At 41.0% G+C, this 19,797-nt stretch overlaps 1 non-coding gene across 1 annotated transcript; it reads right to left on the bottom strand.

Moving 5' to 3' along the window:
• Window positions 1-5,531: 5,531 nt before the first annotated feature.
• TRNAR-UCU (transfer RNA arginine (anticodon UCU)) lies at window positions 5,532-5,602 on the bottom strand. The gene has a single exon. It is a non-coding gene; the product is annotated as a tRNA-Arg (tRNA).
• Between the last annotated feature and the right edge of the window lie 14,195 nt (window positions 5,603-19,797).

The raw sequence follows: 19,797 nt of genomic DNA, 5'->3' as shown, positions 1-19,797 counted from the left end.
ATTCACGCACTTACTCTTTTGATATTTTTGAGTATCTACTACCAAAAAGAAAAAAAAAATGTTTCTTCAAGAGGTTCATGTCCTCCATCAATCCAAAACAGAGTTCCCCAAGTTTTAACGTACCCCATGCCATACTGGTCAGGTAGAAATGCCCTGATTTATGGTGAAGAGCAGAAATACCAGGGCATTTATATTTTGCCCAAGACTGATCCATTTATAGCTTGGACTGTAAGGAGGACGTTATCCTTTCTGCCAAAAGGAGTTTGAAATGTTTCTTCCTTATTTTCACAGACAAGGAACAAAATGCAGACTATGCCCAAAATATAGATCTGTTGATGAGATTAAAGAGACACCTGCAAAATAACATAGTTATTTTTGCTAACATGCAAAACTCTGCCAACATTTTCATAGCATATCAGCAAAGAGAGAGCTTCCACAGAATATGAGGGTGATGGGTTCATGGCTGTTGACTCCGTTATTAAGATACATTAATTGACCAATAAATAATTAAACACCAAGAGAAGAGTGTGTGGACCAATGATGAGGGTGCCGTGACTACCCTCATCATTGGACTCTTCCACATAAAACAAACCAAAGCCAAATCTCAGTAGTTACAGAATGTAAGTTGAGCTTTCTAGAAGCCCTGGTGGCACAACAGTTAAACACTCAGCAATAACCAAAAGGCTGGCAGTTCCAGCCCACCCAGAGACTCCAAGGGAGAGAGATCTGACGATCTGCTCTCATAAAGATTACAGCCTACGAACCCCTATGGGGCAGTTCTACTCTGTCATGCGGGATTGCTATGAGACAGAATGGACTTAACAGCACCCAACAACAACAACAACAGGATCTTTCTGAGCTGAGCAATGTAAGTTCTGAAGCTGATGCACACAGTGTGGATGAGTAGACTCTTGGACAAATGAAATCTCCCAGAATGAGAAAGAACAAAAATGTACTCTGAACAAGAATCAACATTCTGCCTTATCGGTTAAGTCTTATCATTAGTTCTCACTGATGGTGAACTGTAAATCTGTAACATTCTTTGAGGTTTTTTGCATATATAGTAAAACCTGTGAAAGCCAGAACCTGTGAAAGGTGGAAACCTGTCAGAGAAGGGAAACTCAAATATTTTCCACTAACAGCGAGCAATAGAAAAATGGTAAGACTGCACCCTGTCAAGGGTGGAAAACTTGTGAGACCCAGAAAAACAAGATAGTCTTGTCGAGTTGTGGCTCTCACTTACTTATAAAAAAGTATCGATAATGCATCTTAGTAAGTGTGCATTTAGTCATTCTTAAAAAATTATTTGTCATCAATTTTTTATAGACTTGAATTAAGATTCCTTCACTTTTTAGTTTCTGTTTAAGCATGCACTGGGGAAATCCAACCTGATGATTATAATCTTGACATTTGTTACCTGGAGGTGGACATTTTTATTATGAGAAAGGATGTCCAAAAATGTATATATAAAGTATGCCAATAAGGATTCAGTCAGGATAACAAAAGCCACTCTAGGTATTCCAAGTAGGCAAGGCTTTAATAGAGGGCATTAAAGGTTTACATAATCATGGAAATACATAATAAGTAATACGATTGTTAGGGATGTTTGTAGCAGGAGGTAATTAACAAAGATTCACCTGGAACCCACAGCAAACCTCAGGAAACTGAAAGAGCACCGCCAGCTATCTGTGATATCAAGACAGAGGAATTTCAGGAGCTGCAGAAGACATTACAAACTTCATATTGGCCATCTGCCCACGTAATCTCATGCTACTGCCACAAAATAATAATGACTCCTCTTTTTTTTTGCTTTCTGCTTTTCCTTTCTTTGGGAGATGCTAACCCAGAACCACACGAGGATAGGGTTCTGAGAAAGATATCTTCAGGATTCACTGCTTCAATGAAAAGAAGACTATAGAAGGGGGCAGGGGTGATACCAAGCTGAGAACAGATAATCGAACACAATGAGAAAACAAAGAAAAAAGTACAGAGGAGGCAAAGGGCTTTAAAATAGTCTGGTTTGTAACATGATGGTCAGTGCATTACTGGTCAGCAAATGTCTGTTCTTCTTTCCCTCCAGCCCTGTAGAAGTTTACTACCCTACACCCGTGATGTGGACTTGGCCAGATGTCTTGTTTTGGCCCATCAAGTGTGGGCAGCAGTGAGAGTGTACAGTACCAAAGAAAGGTTTTAATTTAAGAGGCATTTAAAATTTATTCCAGACTTCTGAGAGCCTGCCCTCTGCCATGAGAAAAGCACGCCCCAGAGAGCTACTATTCTTTTAGCCTGGGTCCGGAGATGAAAAACGTGGAGCCTAGCCAAGCCCCACGGAGCCAGAGACAGCCCACAGAGCTTTGGCAAATGTTTATTGTTATAAGATTTGGGGGTTACTTGGTACCTCAGCAAGAGTTAGTCAGTACAAACGTGCAGGTCTACACCACCCCTTTGGCTTCTTATCATCATATATGTATACACACATATTTCTAATATTTAGGTGCCAAATATTAACAAAGCAACAATAACATGCTTCCACTTAACATGATACAGCTCTACATTGTGTAAACAAAGACATACCCACTCTCTGCCCGAAAAGGAAGGCCTAGAATCCCATCAGACACTGTGTCCATCTCTGATTCATGTCTATTCCTCTTCTAGTCAGTCTCAATTGCCCCTTAATATCCTTTAATCTAAAGAATACACGTAAAGGTTCATCACCATCAATGTCTTACATAAAGTAGTAAGAAGAAAATTAAAAAGTAGTCAATTATTATAAGCAAAAATATATAGATAACAAAGCAAGGAAAAATTATGCGTATATTTCTCTGTTCTCTCTCCTCTCTCTCTTTCTCTTATGCAACTGGTCATGAGGCCATAGTTAGAACTTCCTTCTTCCACTATCCATTCTATGTTCTCTTCGGCACTCCACCAGCATCTCAGCTAGCCATGTGTTTTTCACTGGTGGGGTAACAAACATTCCCTTGTGAAATGTCTGACCCTTATGAAATGGGCCCCCACCTGTACTGGCTTTTTGTGGACTTTCCCCTAGTTTATACCATTTGAAATGGAAGTGCTAGGGGGCCCCACCCAAAAAATATTCCCAGATTTCAGGTAGACTCTTCGTTGATCTACTTCTCTTGTAATTCATTCCTACACACATTCCTAAATGTCTACCAATACTAATTAACCAAGTATCTTGCTTATGTAGGTATGCAAGCCTTCTCCTATCAGATGAGACCTTGCACATATCTCTCTGGGGTGTGCTGGCATTTGAGTCTGGGTCTGCGGACAATGAGGAATGGTGGGTGGAGGTGGTTCTTGAGCGGAATTGGCTTTCCTTCACAAGGTAACTCCCTCAGGCGAAGGCATTGCAGGGCCTCTAAGCAAGGGGAGACTAGCCTCCTCAGGGAGCAGGGGCTGCTTCTGCTTTCAGGGAGTCTCAGAAGAAGTGGGTGGGTGGGGGTGGGTGAGGTCAAGCTACATTCATCAGAACATCCAGTACTTAGCCTCAGTCTTTCCAAACAACGCTATCAAGGGCTGGAGGAGCAAAGGCCAAGAAAGGCCATTTCTACCTCTAAGGTAAACCATTACCTTTCAAGGAACAAAAAATCATCATTCCCACTCAGGTCAAGAACCCATAACTTCTGGCCACTGCCGCCTGCAGCACCACCAACAGTGTTGTTGTGCAGAATCAAACATCTGCCAACGGGCTTATTGTTTGTTGCCATTGACTTGTCTCAGACTCAGCAGCGCCCACATACAACAGAGTGAAGTGTTGTCCTGTCCTGCACCATCTTCATGCCATTGGTATGTCTGAGCCCATGGCTGTCAATCCATCTCATGGAGCACACTGCAGGGGAATAAAAACGGCTTCTGCTGCTCTTCCTATTTCCAAATTTGCAGGTGCACCTCTCACAACAGAATGCAAACCAGAATCCTGTTGGCAAAGGATTCAGAGAAGCAGGTTCCCCGGCTTTCAGAACCTGTGATATCGAGGAGAGTGTGCAAGGAGTTGGGAATAGTGCCGAACGCCAACAGACAAGTGTCTGGCTCATCAGGGGTATGTGTTCTTCCTACTCACTTATCCTTCCCAGCACTTCACCCACGATGGCGACATTTTCTGTAAGTTCTCTATTCACTGCTGTAACCTCAGCACCTAGCCCATGGTCTAGCACATAGGCTTAGTACACCTTGAATATGAAAAGATTATTATCTGGGTCTATGACTGTGAAAGCTGAACTTTCCCACTTCACCTGACTCTTTACAATATGAGAAAAGAGGAGATGGAAGGCAAAAATAGCTTTTAATATTCCTTTGCTTCATGAAGAATTAACTCAGTCATGTGACTCAGCCAACTCACATGCAATTAACCCCCTGGGTTTGATGGTATTTACTTCACCACGGGGAGGAGAAACCTTTACAAAGTAAGCGTACAATGAAGCCAGCCTTATCTGCTGCTATAATTCCGCCTCAGTTTTTGAAGGCCTCATTAAAGAGATTGAGGCCTCGATTCCACTGGGATTTATAAACTCATCAGGGAAATGCCAGGGAATGAGATAATGGAGACAATGGCCTATTTGCTGAGTTATCTCTCAAACCACAAGGTATTTAGCTGTAAGCACTGTACATTGAGGCTTAATTAGAAACACTGGTTAACCCAGAGTCAGGTTGACATTTTATTTTGTGGCCACACTTCTAAATTATCCCTCAAATGAAATATGTGCCAAGAAATCCAACCCTGACATACATGCATGAGCCCCAAACAAACCAGACACAGGGCCTAGAAGATAACCTGAGAGGAGCATTGATACGCGTTAATTTACTTATTTAACATGTGTGTTCATTTGTTTAACAAGCAGGCATTGTGGTAGGCATGCTGGAGAATATATTTCTAAAAGATGTTGTTCTAGTGGGTTAAAATCCAACAAGGAAAAAGAAGTGAGTGGCTTAATCTCTCAGAATCTCAGTATCCTCGTCTGAAAAGATGAGAGGAATAATAGCTCATACCTCACAGTGCTGTTGGAAGCAGTAAAAAATATATGACATCAAAGACTTGCTAGAAAAAATAAGTGAAATATAGACAGACAGACAGGCAGGTAAGATAGACAGACAGACAGTAGATAGATTCGTTGTTGTTAGCTGCCCTCAAGTCAACTCTGACTCATGACCATATGTACAATAGAACAGAACATTGTGTGGTCCTGCATTATCCTCTCAATCACCAGCATGTTTGAGTCCATCATTGCAGCTATTGTGGCATCCATCTCACCGAGGGTCTCCCTTGCCCTCGCTAGCCCTCTGCTTCACAAAACGTATGTCCTCCTCAGCCATCAATCCCTCCTGATGATGTGTCCAAAGCAAGCGAGTCAGACAGTGTTCTGTTGTGATCCATAAGATTTTCACTGGCTAATTTTCAGAAGTAGATTGTCAGGTCTTTCTTCCTAGTCTGTCTTAGTTTGGGAGCTCTGCTGAAACCTGTTCAGCATCATAGCAACACGCAAGCCTCCACTGACAGGCGGTGGCTGCACATGAGGTGCATTGGCTGGGAATCAAACCCAGGACTCTTGCACAGAAAGCAAGAATTCTACCACTGAACCACCACTGCTTCAAGCTAATTAAGTACAGGTAGTCCCCGGCTTATGACAGGGTTCCATTCAGACGACTCTGTCATAAGTTGGTTCTGGCATAAGTCGAATAACCCTTTATTTTTTTTTTTTTTTAGTTTTCGTTATTATTGCCTTTTATTATCAATATGTTTATAAATCCCATCTTTGTCTTTAGGGGTTGGAAACATTACAGTCACACGCAGCATAACATCCGTTTGGGCAATGTCTGTGCATATATATATCTGTGGTTGTGTTTTTTTTAAAATTCAATTCTTTAATAGAACTCTTTAAACTCGTGTTTGCGAACACTTAACACAGAGAAAACAACCTACCCCATCATTCTTAACCCAGGGGGTAGAAGTAGGACCTATAAGAACAGTGTTCATGACAGGGTTTCCACTTTAACTTCTGTATGGCTCCCATCCCGGCTAACAAACTACCTTCAAAGCTTGGTAACCCAGGCCTGTGCAGTGTCTGGAGCCTGCAGGGTGCTGGCTTCCGGGGCAGTGCCCTTCTCTGAACTTCGTGCCCATCTCTGGCGTGATAGTCAGCCAGGTTCATGATCATTTTGGCTATATCCTTCTGGTAATAAGACTGCCCAAATATCAAGATCTCGGCCTTGCCTTTGGGGTTCAGCCATCTCAGTAGAGAATGATCTGTGACACACACTCAACATGCAGGATGTGCTATCTGGCCAGACCGAAGATTGCTTCTACCAGCCATGCTTCAAGGTGAACTCTTTACAGTATATAATATGGTGTTTGCACAACGTCCAAATCACATAACGTCCTGTATCGAAGAACGTATAGTGGACATTAAGCAATGCATGACTGTACATGTAAACATTTGTGAGTGAACATCTGAGACTGATAACATCAGCAAATTACACAATGCAGCATTGGATGTAGTACATAATACTAACAATAAGATGCATACACCAAAAAAAGAAGGTCCTAAGTGCCGTTCATCATAACTCGAATACATCGTAAGTTGGGAACTACCTACAGTGATGAGTAATAACAAAGATATGCCAGTTGCAGTATTTCCAAGCGTCATCTGTCTTCTAGGGATTGTATCAATGTACTGGGAGTTGACCTTCAAACTGACAGGCTGACTGAACAGAGGTATGGGCTTGACTAATTTGATAAACCCAAGAAAAATGGAGACACTTCTTGCATTCCAGGAAGCGTCTCTAGTGGCTGTGGCAGCAGCCATCCAGCAGAGGGCCACAGAGGGCTGTGGGGTATAAAACAGCCAGGGCAATGGCTTCTTTTGAGTTTTGCAGTGGAAACCCTCTCATGTAAGAAAGGAACCAAAGCAGAAATTGGACAACAGCCAGCAAGGTCGGAAACCATAGGGAGGAAGTTTACAGACACCTTCCAGCAGGAGGTCAAACATCAGGAACCAGAACAGAAGGGTTTCTGAAGAAATAGGTGCCAGCTGTCAGAAAGAGAACTCCTCATGAATGGTCTAGGCCACATCTGCAAGCCAGCCACCCAGCTGGAATTTCCAGAGACAAATGTTTAACTGAAGTTTGCAAGTAGAGTTGCATGTTGAAATCTAGGCTCATCCTCTAGGCTACTCAAGACCCTGCCTGCCTGGTTTCTTGCTCATTACTTGGCGCAAAGTTAGTGGTCAAGAAATACACTTAGAACTACAAGGGAAAGGAAGAGCAGAGCAATGTTCAATTTCAGTTTTCCTCCTGAGCAGACAGCGTAGGTGGCTGGGAGATACACTTGGCTGGGACTCAGGGAAGGGCTGAGTGCCATGGAGCAAAACATAGCTAGGAAACCAACAGTTGGGTTCAAACCCAAAGCCTTTTCAGAACCAGATTAAGAGACGGGGACCAAGGGTGTACCCAGTTGTCCAATGAAATCAGAAATGCAGTCTCCATCCAGAACTCCTGCTTTGGTGGTTCACCCTCACCTCAGCAGACAGTACCCTGAGAGGAGATTAAAACCAAAACAACAGCTCTACTTGTCTACTTGTCACCACTGACCCCACTCTCACTAATAAATGTAAAACAAATATTGGAAAAGGATCCAAAAATTATAAGCTTGTCCTGTGTGCCGTGTCTCTCTGTCTCTGCCTCCCCTTACTAGCTGATCTAGGTCCAGCTGTTTAATGTCTTCAAGCCTCAGCCTCCTCATGTGCAAAAAGGCACCAACAATACATTTATCTTAACAGGGCTCTTTGAGGAGTAAGTGGTAGGTGCTCGGTAAATTATGGTTATTCATTCTAGTTCTGCCAGTTGCTATTTGTTTCTTGAGTAACTCACTTCCCCTCTCTGAAATTCCACGCTCTCACGTGCAAAATGAGAGATTTGGATAAGACAACCCAGAAGGAATAGTTTCGGAAGGCTTTTGCTGTGACTCGCTTGCAGAGCAGTGCCTGGTGAAAAGAGCCACAGATGGCACTGACAGTGAGGAAGGAGGTATTGCCCCAGGGTTAATCAGAGGACTTTCAGATTACAGATGAGGCTCTGACCTCCTCGATGACCAAGCTACATGGAACTGCTTCTCTTACTTTCAAAAAAGAATTAAATAAAGAGGTGGAGGAGGCATTTTTCTTTGGTACTTTGAAAAGGAAAGCCTTTGTCTGAAAGGCTTCTTGTTCCTTTGAGCATAATGTCATCTCTTGGCTTGGAATGTGTTCTTGATAGCATTTAATGACTAAGGTGTGCCTGACCTTTTCAATCGCCTCATGTGTATGCAAAAGCTGGACAATGAAAAAGGAAGATAGAAGAAGAATTGATGCCTTTGAACTGTGCTGTTGGTGATGAAAATTGAATACATCATAGATTGCCAGAAAAAATGAACAAATCAATCTTGGGAGAAATGCAACTAGAATACTTACAGTGAAGATGGGAAGGCATCAGCTGTCTTCGGACATATCATCAGGAAAGACCAATCACTAGAAAAGGACATCTGTCTGGCAAAGTAGAAAGCCAACAAAAATGAGGCAAACCCTCAATAAGATGGACTGACACAGTATCCACAACAAAGGACTCAAACAAACCAACGGCCATGAAGATGGTGCAGGACTGAACAACGTTTCCTTCTGTTATACGTAAGGTCGCCCTGAGTTGGAGCCAACTTGATGGTAACTAACAGCAAAAACATTCCTATTTTTAAACATTTTTCATAATAATGGATTGAATTTATAAAATGCCCCTTTATATTCATTTATATATTGATTTATTCACTCTTCATTTTTTTTGAGCTGGTAATATAAACTATAATAATATGTTAACATTTTTTCTTAATATTGAATCACTTTTATACTTGCGATGAACCCTTAGTGGTTTCATATTATAATTTTAATGTATTATTAAAAATATTGCAAGTGTTTTCAATCACATAGTTCTCTATTTCTAAGTGAGATTATTCTACAGCATTTTTTGTTGTCTTGGTCAGTCAGGCATAGGGATCAAAAACATTTGCCTTAAAGGAGAAATTTTATAGCTTTTGGTATTTTAAGGGGGCAGTGAGCATTTTATAAAACTTGAACGTTAGTTATCTGTTCTTTACTATTTTGGAAAAATTACAAATGATTCCACTGAATCCTTAATAGTAATAGCTCTAGAAAATTAGGTTCTTTTTTTTTTTTTTTTTTTCTCGTTTTTATTGGATATCAGTCAGCATCCAAACAGGAAATACATGGCACACCAAACTGAGTAAGAAAAGAAAGTTTAATAAATGGTTTATTTAAAAGGCATGGGCAGCTAGGGCTACAAAGTGGAGGGCATTACCACCTGTAGTGTGAATAAGTGAAAGTGGAAGCCAGTGAGACCTCTGCCATGTGGAGAAGGTTGCCTGACAGGAGCTGTGGCCTCTGGTAATGGGACACCAACAACCCCAAGCGACCCTGCAGGGGGAGAGCTGGTTGATACAAACACCTAAGTCCACTCCCCTCCTGCCCTCTGACTTCTAGCTAGTGCCTGCTGTTGGCCAAACCCAACCGGAAAGAGGCCAAAGGCATCCGTAGGTGTTGTCCCAGTAGGAGAGCTTCTGCGGCCAGAACAGCGTGGAGAGACGGAGAGCAGGGCAGGACAACAAGCAGAAGATACCCACACCAGATGTTTTCTCAATTTGTTCACACTTAGTATAACTTCAATTTGTTTTCTGATCTTTTGTCAATTAGGTATTGTGTATTTGTGTAGAAAACCATCTATTCCATTAAGATTTTCAATTACTAATAGAATGTGATACGTACAGCTCATAATCTCATTTGTAATCTTTTATAATTATATACTCTTTCACTTCTGTTGTGAAACTCCCTTTTTGCTAATTTTGAGTATTTGTATTTTCTCTCCTTTCTGAGATTGGCCAGTGTTACATTTACTCTATTGATCTTTTTCAGATAACCAAATCTTAGATTTCTTGCTCAGTTGCATGTTTTCAAATGTATTGTAGCCTTGATAGTTAACATAACTACTATTTCTTTTTCCTCCCTTGAAATTTTAGTTCGAATGTTCAATTTGTTTGTTTTTTTTTTTATTTTATTGTAAACTATTTAAAACTAATGATTTATTTTGAAGTTCTGTTTTGACCCTATTATATATGATTCTATAATGCTTTAAGTTAATTTTTTTCATTAGTTTATGAATAATCTGATATTCTGAATTTTGAAAACAATTTCTACTTAATAGAATGTTTGCTCAAATCAAGTAGATATGATTATTTTGTTTATATATTTTACTATTAATTTTTAGTTTATTGAACTGTTTTTTTGGATTTTTCATAGCAAATGATCAATTTGTATAAATAATCCATGAGCATGTGAAAAGAAGATATGCTTTAAGCGACATGAAATATTTAATCTTATACATTCCACCTAATTTACTTTCATTTTTTATGTTATTTGTACCCTTATTTAATTTCTGCCTCCTTAATTTGTCATTAATATATAATAATTAATTAGAATCTCTCACTAGAGGTACTCACGTATTTTTACGTACTTCTAATGGGTTATGGAGTCCTTGGGGTGTGCAAATGGTTAACACGCTCAGCTGCTAAATGAAAGGTTGGAGCCTCAAGTCCACCCAAAGACACCTCGGAAAAAGGCCTGGAAATCTGCTTCTGAAATATCAGCTATTGAAAACCCTATGGAGCATAGTTCTACTCTGACACATAAGGGATGCTATGAGTCAGAATCGACTCGACAGCAACTGCTTTAATGGGTTATACTTTATTTATTTATTGATTCAGATAATAAAACTTTGATAATCTTAAACTATATTATTGATTATGCATTTGAATCACAAGTAGTTTTTCTATTTATCGTGGTCAACAAACTTCATCTTAAATATTATGTTACTACTGCTATCTGTACTGGCAGTCACCTTTTCTCTTTTAACTGATATCATAATTCTCAACTTTGCTCTTTAGGCTTTTGGGTCATTTTAATTTAGCTATATGTCGTATAAGCAATAATTCTTTTAAGAAATATATTTCTGTAGTTGGAGGGTGCTTTTTAGCAGTGGAATGAATTTATACCACTAGTTATAGGGATTGCTAGGACAGCCCCACGTGATCTAGCCTCTATCATCCTAGTTCGTGCTTTCTCCTTGTTACATTCTTGTTTGAGTCTTTCTACCTTCCCTTCTGATGTGTGGGCAATGCTCACCGTGCTTTCACCTTTGTCAGTGATTTGGAAGATAAATACTCAAATTCTACTAGAAATTACCTTAACATAGTAAAATATTTTTTAATCAAAGTTATCTCTCTATATCTAAGCTACTTAATAAGAATTGCTGTGATTGACTCCTTTTGTGGAAGGAGAGGAAATCATGCTCTTGAACTGTTTTCTTCTTCTCTGTGCCTCCAACACCCCGTCTCCACTCCTCGCCCTTACCTAGTTCATCTGAGGGTCTTTGAACTACCTCCCCATCCCCTTTGCTTATTTCATTCTCCTTCCAAAGACTTTTTTCACCTTCTTCATACGTCACATGAAGTCACATGAACACCAATCTCATTAGTAAGTTCCCCATTTTCTCCTTAACCTGCTTATGAAAAACCTCATCTCCCTCTTTCAGTGTCATTCCATCCCAAAATTTGTTAGTCCCTGTGGTAGGAAGAATACTTGATAGTAATGGGTTTAAAGATTTCCAGACTGAGATAGACTAGGAAGAAAGGCCTGGTGAGCCACTTCCAAAAATTAGCCAATGAAAATCTTGTACATCACAACAGAATATTGTCTGATATAATGCTAGAAGATAAGCCCCCTAGACTGCAAGGCACCCAAAATACATAGTGGCTGCAGCAAAGGAGTCAAGCAAACCAATGATCGTGAAGATGGTGCAGGACTGGGCAACATTTCTTTCTGTTATACATGGGGTCACCATGAGTCTGAGCCAACTGGCCAGCAACTAACAACAAAAGATGTCCACAACCTAGTCCCTGGAATCTATGAATATGTTATTTTAAGTGGATAAAAGGGTACTTTGCAGATGCAATTAAGAGGACCTTCAGATGGGAGATTATGCCGGATTAGCCCCGCTGGGCTCAACCCAATCCCATGAGTCCTTAAAAGAACCTTTCCTGACCAAGGTCAGAGTCGGAGAGGGAGATGTGACTAAGGAAGAATGGTCAGTGAGATGCAACGTTGCTGGCTTTGAAGCTGGAGGAAAGGAGACACAAGTCAAGGAATGTATGTGCCTCTAGAAGCTGGAAAAGACAAGGAAACAGATTCTCCCCTAGAGCCTCCAGAAAAGAACACAGCCCTGCCTGCACCTTGATTTTAACCAATGAGACCTGTGTTAGACTTTTGACCTACAGAACTGTAAGATAACACATTTGTATTATTTTGAGCCACTAAATCTGTGGATTTGTTACTGCAGAAATAGGAAACAAATATTGTCCCCAATGGATACCATTACATGGGCTCACAAATAAGCTTTAGCTGCACTCAGGATACTCCTGCCATTCTGTTCTACTGCTGCTGCTGTGAATTCCTGAGTCTAGTCAATGCTGGCTGCCCTGGAAGCCACTAGAACAACTTCAGCATTGCTAAGGTACAGCAGAGACAGGCAAATAGCTAGGTCTGGACCAAACGCAACAGGCCCTGGGCAGGCTTGGTTTGTTGTCAGGATCAAGAGTTAATATATGAAAAATGCTTTCAATAGTGCCTGGCACCTAGTGCTATGTTCTAGCCAGTAATGTTTTTTCTAATACTTCAGATGAAGAAGGTGGAGTTGACCATATTCCTCACTCCCTAACATAGCATCACCATTGACCTGTGCAGAGCCCACCTCTTGTTTTTATTCATTCATTCCCTTTAACCAACATACCTTACTCCCATTTACTCTGCCTTCATAGGCAATCATTTTAATGTATTTTCTGTGCATCTTTTCTTACAAACGAATCCATGAATCTGTTCTTACAAAATGTGTATTTAAGTTTTGTGCACATGTATTTTTAATTTACATAAGTGGCATTGATATAAAACAATTTTTTCACAAGAACTAGTTTATTAAAGATGTAACCTCGTATTTAAATCCATTGTGTCTAGTATTCCATAGTGTGAATCCACCTCATCTGACCTCTCTGCACGGTTAATGTCTAAAATATTTAACCTTTGGCACAACACAGGCATGGAACAATCAGGAAGCTGTCTAAGACTCAGTGCTAGAGTGGTCCAGTGAATAGATAGATGATAGAGATTAAAAAAACCAAACCAAACCCACTGCCACTGAGTCAGTTTTGACTCATAGTGACCCCATGGGGTTTCCAAGGCTGTAAATCTCCACAGAAGAAGATTGCCACATCTTTCTCCCACGGGGCAGCTGGTGGTTTCAAACAGCCAACTTTTTAGTTAGCAGTCAATGGCTTTAACCAGTGAGCCACCAGGGCTCCTCCAATTTATGGTGGATATTTATTTTAAAAAGTTTGTTTTTTTAATTGAAACATGACAAACACATAGAAAAGTCCACAAATAGTGGAACCACCATCCAGAACAAGACATAGAATATTACCAGTACCCTAGACATATTTCTTCATACCCTCTTGTAATCACTAATCCCTTCCTTCTCTTCCAGGGTAACCAGTCTCCCAACTTTACGAACACATCGTCTTTTCCCATCCAACAGATGATAGACAGATAGATAGATAGATAGATAGATGATAGATTAGACAGATAGATAGATAGATGGATGTCATTGAGTCAACTCCAAGTCATGGTGTCTTTATGTACAACAGAACAAAATGTTGCCCAGTCCTGAGTTATCCTCATGATTGTCAGCATGTTTGAGTTCATTGCCACAGATATTGTGCCAGTCCATCTCACCAAGGGTCTCCCTTGCCCACCTTGGCCTTCTACTTCACCAAACATGATATCTTCCTCCAGCGATTGATCCCTCCTGATGATGTGTCCAAAGTAAGCAAGTTGGACAATGTTCTGTTGTGACCAATAAAGTTTTCATTGGCTAATTTTCAGAAGTAGATTGCCAGGCCTTTCTTCCTAGCCTGTCTTAGTCTGGAAGCTCCACTGAAACCTGTCCACCATGGGTGATCCTGCTGGTGTTTGAAATATTGGTGGCATAGCTTCCAGCATCATAGCAACACAAGCCACCGCAATATGACAAACTGACAGATGGGTGGTGGGGTGGGTCCCATAAATCCCCTGAAATGCCAAGCTTTAACCTTTAGTTGCTGAATCATACAAGGAATGAATAGGTCTTGGAGGGAAATGGCAGAAGTATTTAGTGGCTTAGAAGAAGCAGTTAATTTATCAACCAGCATGACACTATCACACTATTGCAACCATCAATATGGCTGTACTACGCCTATCAGCTGAATATGACCCTTGCCTATCCCCTTTCTCCAGGTGATGAATACCCAGGTTGCCTCCAGCTTCCTTACCATAATCTATACTGCAATAAGGTTCCTTGTAAATGTCCCCTTATGGACCCTGAGACTTCCTCAAAATAGACACAGTCAAGGAATTGCTGGGTCACAGCGTAGGCACATGTGCAATTTGCAAAAGCAGTGCCATGTAACTCTCCATAACAGCAATAGTGGTACTAGCCCCCTCTCACCAACAGTGTGTGTGGGTTGCCTCAGCACCACACCCCCACCAGTGCTTGGCACTATCCAATGCTCTAGTAGACTTGAAGGTACCTAGGTGGCACAGCAGTTTGCCATTGGCTGCTAACCTGAAGATTGGTGGTTAAAGTCAACCAGCAGCACCATAGAAGAAAGGCCTGGCAATCTACATCTACAAAGATTGCAGCCAAGAAAATACTATGGAACAGGTCTACTGTATAACACGGGGGGTTGCTGAGAGTCGGAATCTATGGCAAGGAGTTTGTTTGTTTTGAGTAGGTTTGAAGGGTAGCTCCCTGTTACGTGAATTAGCATGCTTCTTATTTTTGATTACCAATAACCTTGGGCTCTCATCTTAGACTATTTAGGAGTGTCCCTTTCTATAAATATCCTTTTCACAGCCTTTTTCTACATTTCTATTGGGGTTGCTGTCTTTTTCTTGTTGATATGCAGGAGTTTCCTGTATAAGAATGACAACTTTTGTGTCCAGGTGCTATCTCCTAACAACTTCCCAAACCAGGAATCCTCAAAGTGCCAACCCTACGCTGAACCCCAAGGCAAGGAGACTGACCTTCTTCCCACTCTGCAGTATGTTCCATCACCTGGACCCTAAGGAGCGGTGCTTATGCCCAGAGTGTCTGTAGTCTCTTAATGAAACACCTCACTGCTGTCATCCCTCACACCCTGGCTCAGCAGTAGGCACTGCAAACAAATATGACTGTGAGTGGTGAGCTGGAGGGCCAGCATTTGGCTTCTAAAGTGAACCATAGCCCTTAAATTGTCTCAATTATGTAGATGTATCAACTAAAACAATTCATTGTCTTATTAGTGGTTGTAGCATTTGCTCACCTCTATAACTTGAGTGATTATCGCTAATATTCTGGACCCTAATTTCCCCATCTATGACAGCTTTCTTACACTCAGGTCTCTGTGGTCTCACAAAGAACTTGGTGAAGGAAGAGTTTCATGGTCAAATAAGATGGAGAAATCTAGACTAAGTAAAGTAAATATTGTTTAATGGAGGTTTTCTCATTATGTGCTTTATGGATTTCAAAGAGGTGTATCTAGTATGCATCAGGAACATAATTAGGGAAGCATTAGTATGGCAAAATGAGCATGATATCTAGGAGGCAACAGTTCTTGTATCTCTTCTCTAGCATACAAAATGCTGTAGCTTGGGCATGGCAGTAATCATTCGGAAGCCTCACTCTCTGAATCTGTAGTATGGGCACAACAATACAGTTTGTGTATAAAGGCAGGGAGCTTAACAAAAAGTTTGGTTGAGTTTCTTCCAAAGCCTAAGACTTATTCGTCCCTAAACCTTTATTATAAGGTGTTGGTGGCTCAGTGGTAGAATTTTCACCTTCTATGTGAGAGACCCTTGTTCAATTCTCGGCCAATGCACCTCATGTGCAGCCACCACCCGTCTGTCGGTGGAGGCTTGTGTGTTGCTATGAGGCTGAAAAGGTTTTAGTAGGCTTCCAGACTATGATTAAGAAGAAAATCTTGGTGATCTACTTCCAGAAATCAGCCAGTGAACACCCTATGAATCACAGCAGTCTGATCTACAACTGATCATGGGGATGAGCAGGACCAGGCAACATTTAGTTCCATTGTGCTTGGGATTGCCATGGTCGGGGCAGACTTAACGGCAGCTAACAACAATAACAACGAACCATTCTTGCCTTGATCCTCTATCTCTCCACCCAGCTCCTGTGGGAAACGCTCCACTGTAACAGCTGAGACATCATAGCAGCTGTGGCCAGTGACGCTTGAAAAAAACCTTGGTTGATTTAGTTGTGCTTCTGTAACCTCGGTTGGGTGTTATTGAAAACCCAGTAGGAATTGTGCATCTGGTCTACCACCTCCTGCTCCAATAGACTGTCACTGGCAGAGAAGCATGCTCCACTGGCACAGACCATGTTCCCAATCACAGCTTACCTGAGCAATGCTGAAAGTCCAAAACTATTATTCACAGCTCAGCGAGGAGAGAGCAGAGAATCAAGAACTGAGGATGAGATCCATGCTGAAAAACCACTCAAAGCCAGCAACAGGGTTGAGATGCCTGCTAAGGAGAGGAGAAAGGGTTACTTAGGCTCTCATAACGCCCAAGCCACGCTCCCCCAGGAAGCCTTCTCTGGTGACAGCAGCCCACACTGGTCTCTCCTCTCCCTGACCAACCCTTGCCTGTAGGAGGGTGACCAACTCATCCTGATTTGCCTGGGGCTTCCCCAGTTTTCATACCAAAAGCCCCACATCCCAGCAAACTCCTTAGTCCTGGGAAACTCGGGACAGTTGATCACGTACCCATGCTGTTTGAGTTTTACATTTTGCCACTTGATTGTATTCAGTTTAAGAAATCAGCCAGCTGAAAGTCTGGCAGTTTGAACCTATCCAGAGTTGCCTCGGATGACAGGCCTGGTGATCTGATTCCAAGAGGTCACAGCCTTGAAAACCCTATGGAGCACAGTTCTACTCCGCATGCATGGGGTTGCCATGAGTCAGAGTCAACTTAACAGCAACTAATTACAACAAGAAATACTTTTTAGGCGTCTGGTAAATACACAGTGCCAAGCCTTGAGGACACACTGCTTTAACCTGATTTATTTTCTCCTAACATTTTACAACACCTAGAACCTAGATCTTTTTTTTTTTTTTTCATACATACCATTGTCCAATAAAAGTAACTAAGGCCCCTTGGGGAAATGACTAATTCCAGAACTGGGGCAAGATGTTTATTGTGGTGCCAGATAGTAAGTGCTCAAAAAAAAAAATTGGCGGGAGGCGTGTTGAAAGAGCACAGAAGACAGCTTGAAAGAGCGCGTAAGGGCCAAATCTGAGACAATTTGAGTAACAAACTAAATTATGATAACACTGTAGTCTAACCTACAGAATAAAGTAAATATCCAGGACCCCACTGATACAAGTAAACCATTGAATAAACAAATGAAGGAAAATAACTTCTTACAGTAAAATTCCAATTAGTAAATGTAGAAGGAATGATGGAAAGAGAAAATCACGATTTGACAACTATCATAGCATAACTGTTGCAGGCAAGAATCACCAACAGATGCTAAAATTAGTGGGTGAAAGTATGATGGTGAAAAGAGTATTTACTCCAAATATCTCCCCAAAGTAAAAATAGACTTTATAGTGGAGAAACCACCTTTCGTAAGTGATCACAGTTATGATAACCCAGTGATGAAACGTAGTGACATCATGTCCCTCCTGATCTGATGCGCTTGGGAAGGACTCAGCATTGCGTCTGTGGTCTTTCTGCCAAAAGCGCATAACCTGGATTTAGACATGAGGCAAACCCAAACTGAGAGACATTCTAAAAATAATTGGTGCTTGGCTGCTAACCTAAAGGTTGGTTGTTTGAACCCACTCAGCATTACCACAGAAGAAAAGGCCTGACTGTCTGATTCCATTAAGATTACAGCCAAGAAAACCATATGAGCAGCTCTACTGTGTAATACACGGAGTTGCCATGAATTGGAATCAATGCATCGGCAACTAACAACAACAACTATTTAAAAGCATCAAGATCATGAAATGAAAAAAAAAATGAGACTGAGAAGAATGTCCCAGATTGGAGGAGACTAATGAGACAACAGTGGTGGTTTGTGGTAGAATTCTTGCCTTCCATGTGGGAAACGCATGTTTAATTCCCAACCAATCCACCTCATGTGCAGCCACCATCTGTCAGTGGAGGCTTGCTTGTGGCTATGATGTTGAACCAGTTTTCAGTAGAGCTTCCAAACTAAGATGGACTAGGAAGAAAGATCTGTTGATCTGCTTCCAAAAATCAGCTAATGAAAACCCTATGGATCACAATGGTCTGATCTGCAACGGATCATGGGGATGGTACAGGACTGGGCAAAATTTCATTCCATTGTGTATGGGGTCTCCATGACTTGAAGACCAACTGGATGGCTGCTAACGACAATGAACTTTTAGGATAATCATATCACAAGAGGAAAAACTGAAGGATGGAGATATTAAGTACCTCGTCCAGAATATCATCATTAGTAAGGGATAGAGGCAGTATGCAAAATCATGCCTTCTGACTCTAGAGCCAGAGCATGTAAGTACCATGCAACATGGGGAATTGTTGCAGGCTGTTACCTTAATCCTTGCTCTTTTGCTGTGTACAATTTCTTCCTTAATTAAACCTGTGGTCAGCCTCCCTCATCTTTCAAGGGAGAAGAAACCATCCTCCTCCACCCTGCCGAGGTAAACGGGTAATGCCCTGTGTCCAATTTTCTTTTCATTGCTATTTTTATTATGGAAACACGGGTGTTCAGTGATACTGAAATGAAAACAGGGAAAGTTAATTTTGTCATCCTTATCTAATAAAATTCTTAATGGGTTTCTATCCCATTGTCATAAATGCTTTCATTGTTTCTAAAATATTTTTTTCTCAATTGCACAGTAGTGTATCTTGCTTTCAAAAAACTAATTTTTTAAGACACTGTTTAAATCTCTTAAGTATCATTTCCTAGTTGAGATTTAATTCTATTTCCTCAATTTAGATCATATATACGTATCATGGAGGTAAATTTCGCATTTTTAGTGCTAATTGTATGTAGTAAAAATTTGATGGAGTTTATTAGCCATGAACTATGTGACCATGGACAAATCTCTTGACTTACCTGGGTTCCATTTCTCCATCTCTAAAATTATATCCTGGACTCTTTCCTCTCCTTTTCTCTCTTCTTTATCCTGTAAGAATAATAATTGAAGTGTTAGTAGTGATTTTTGTTTTCAAATTGCAAAGAGTACCCTGTTCTAGATAACCTTATTCTATGGTGTTGGGTTGTGGGGGTAAGAGTGGAGGTGAAGGGTTATGTAAAGAATAGTGATTCTTAAAATGCAGCCCCTCAACCAGTAGCATCAACATCGCTTAAGAACTTGTTAGAATGTAAATTCTTGGGCCCTACTCTAGACCTACTTTTTAAGACATGCTAGGGGTGGGAACAGCAACGTGTACTTTTTTTCCTTTTTTTCTTTTTTTTTTTATTGTACTCCAGGTGAAGGCTTACAGAACAAATAGTTTCTCATGAAACAGTAGTATACATATAGTTTTATGACATTGGTTAACAACCCCACAAAATGTCAACCCTCTAACTTCTCAACCTTTTTTTTTT

Source organism: Trichechus manatus, unplaced genomic scaffold (genome assembly GCF_000243295.1).
Source record: "Trichechus manatus latirostris isolate Lorelei unplaced genomic scaffold, TriManLat1.0 scaffold00077, whole genome shotgun sequence".
In the NCBI taxonomy this organism is placed as follows: Eukaryota; Metazoa; Chordata; class Mammalia; order Sirenia; family Trichechidae; genus Trichechus; species Trichechus manatus.
The sequence above is the reverse complement of the archived record's forward strand: the minus strand, read 5'-3'. Positions and strand labels throughout refer to the sequence as shown.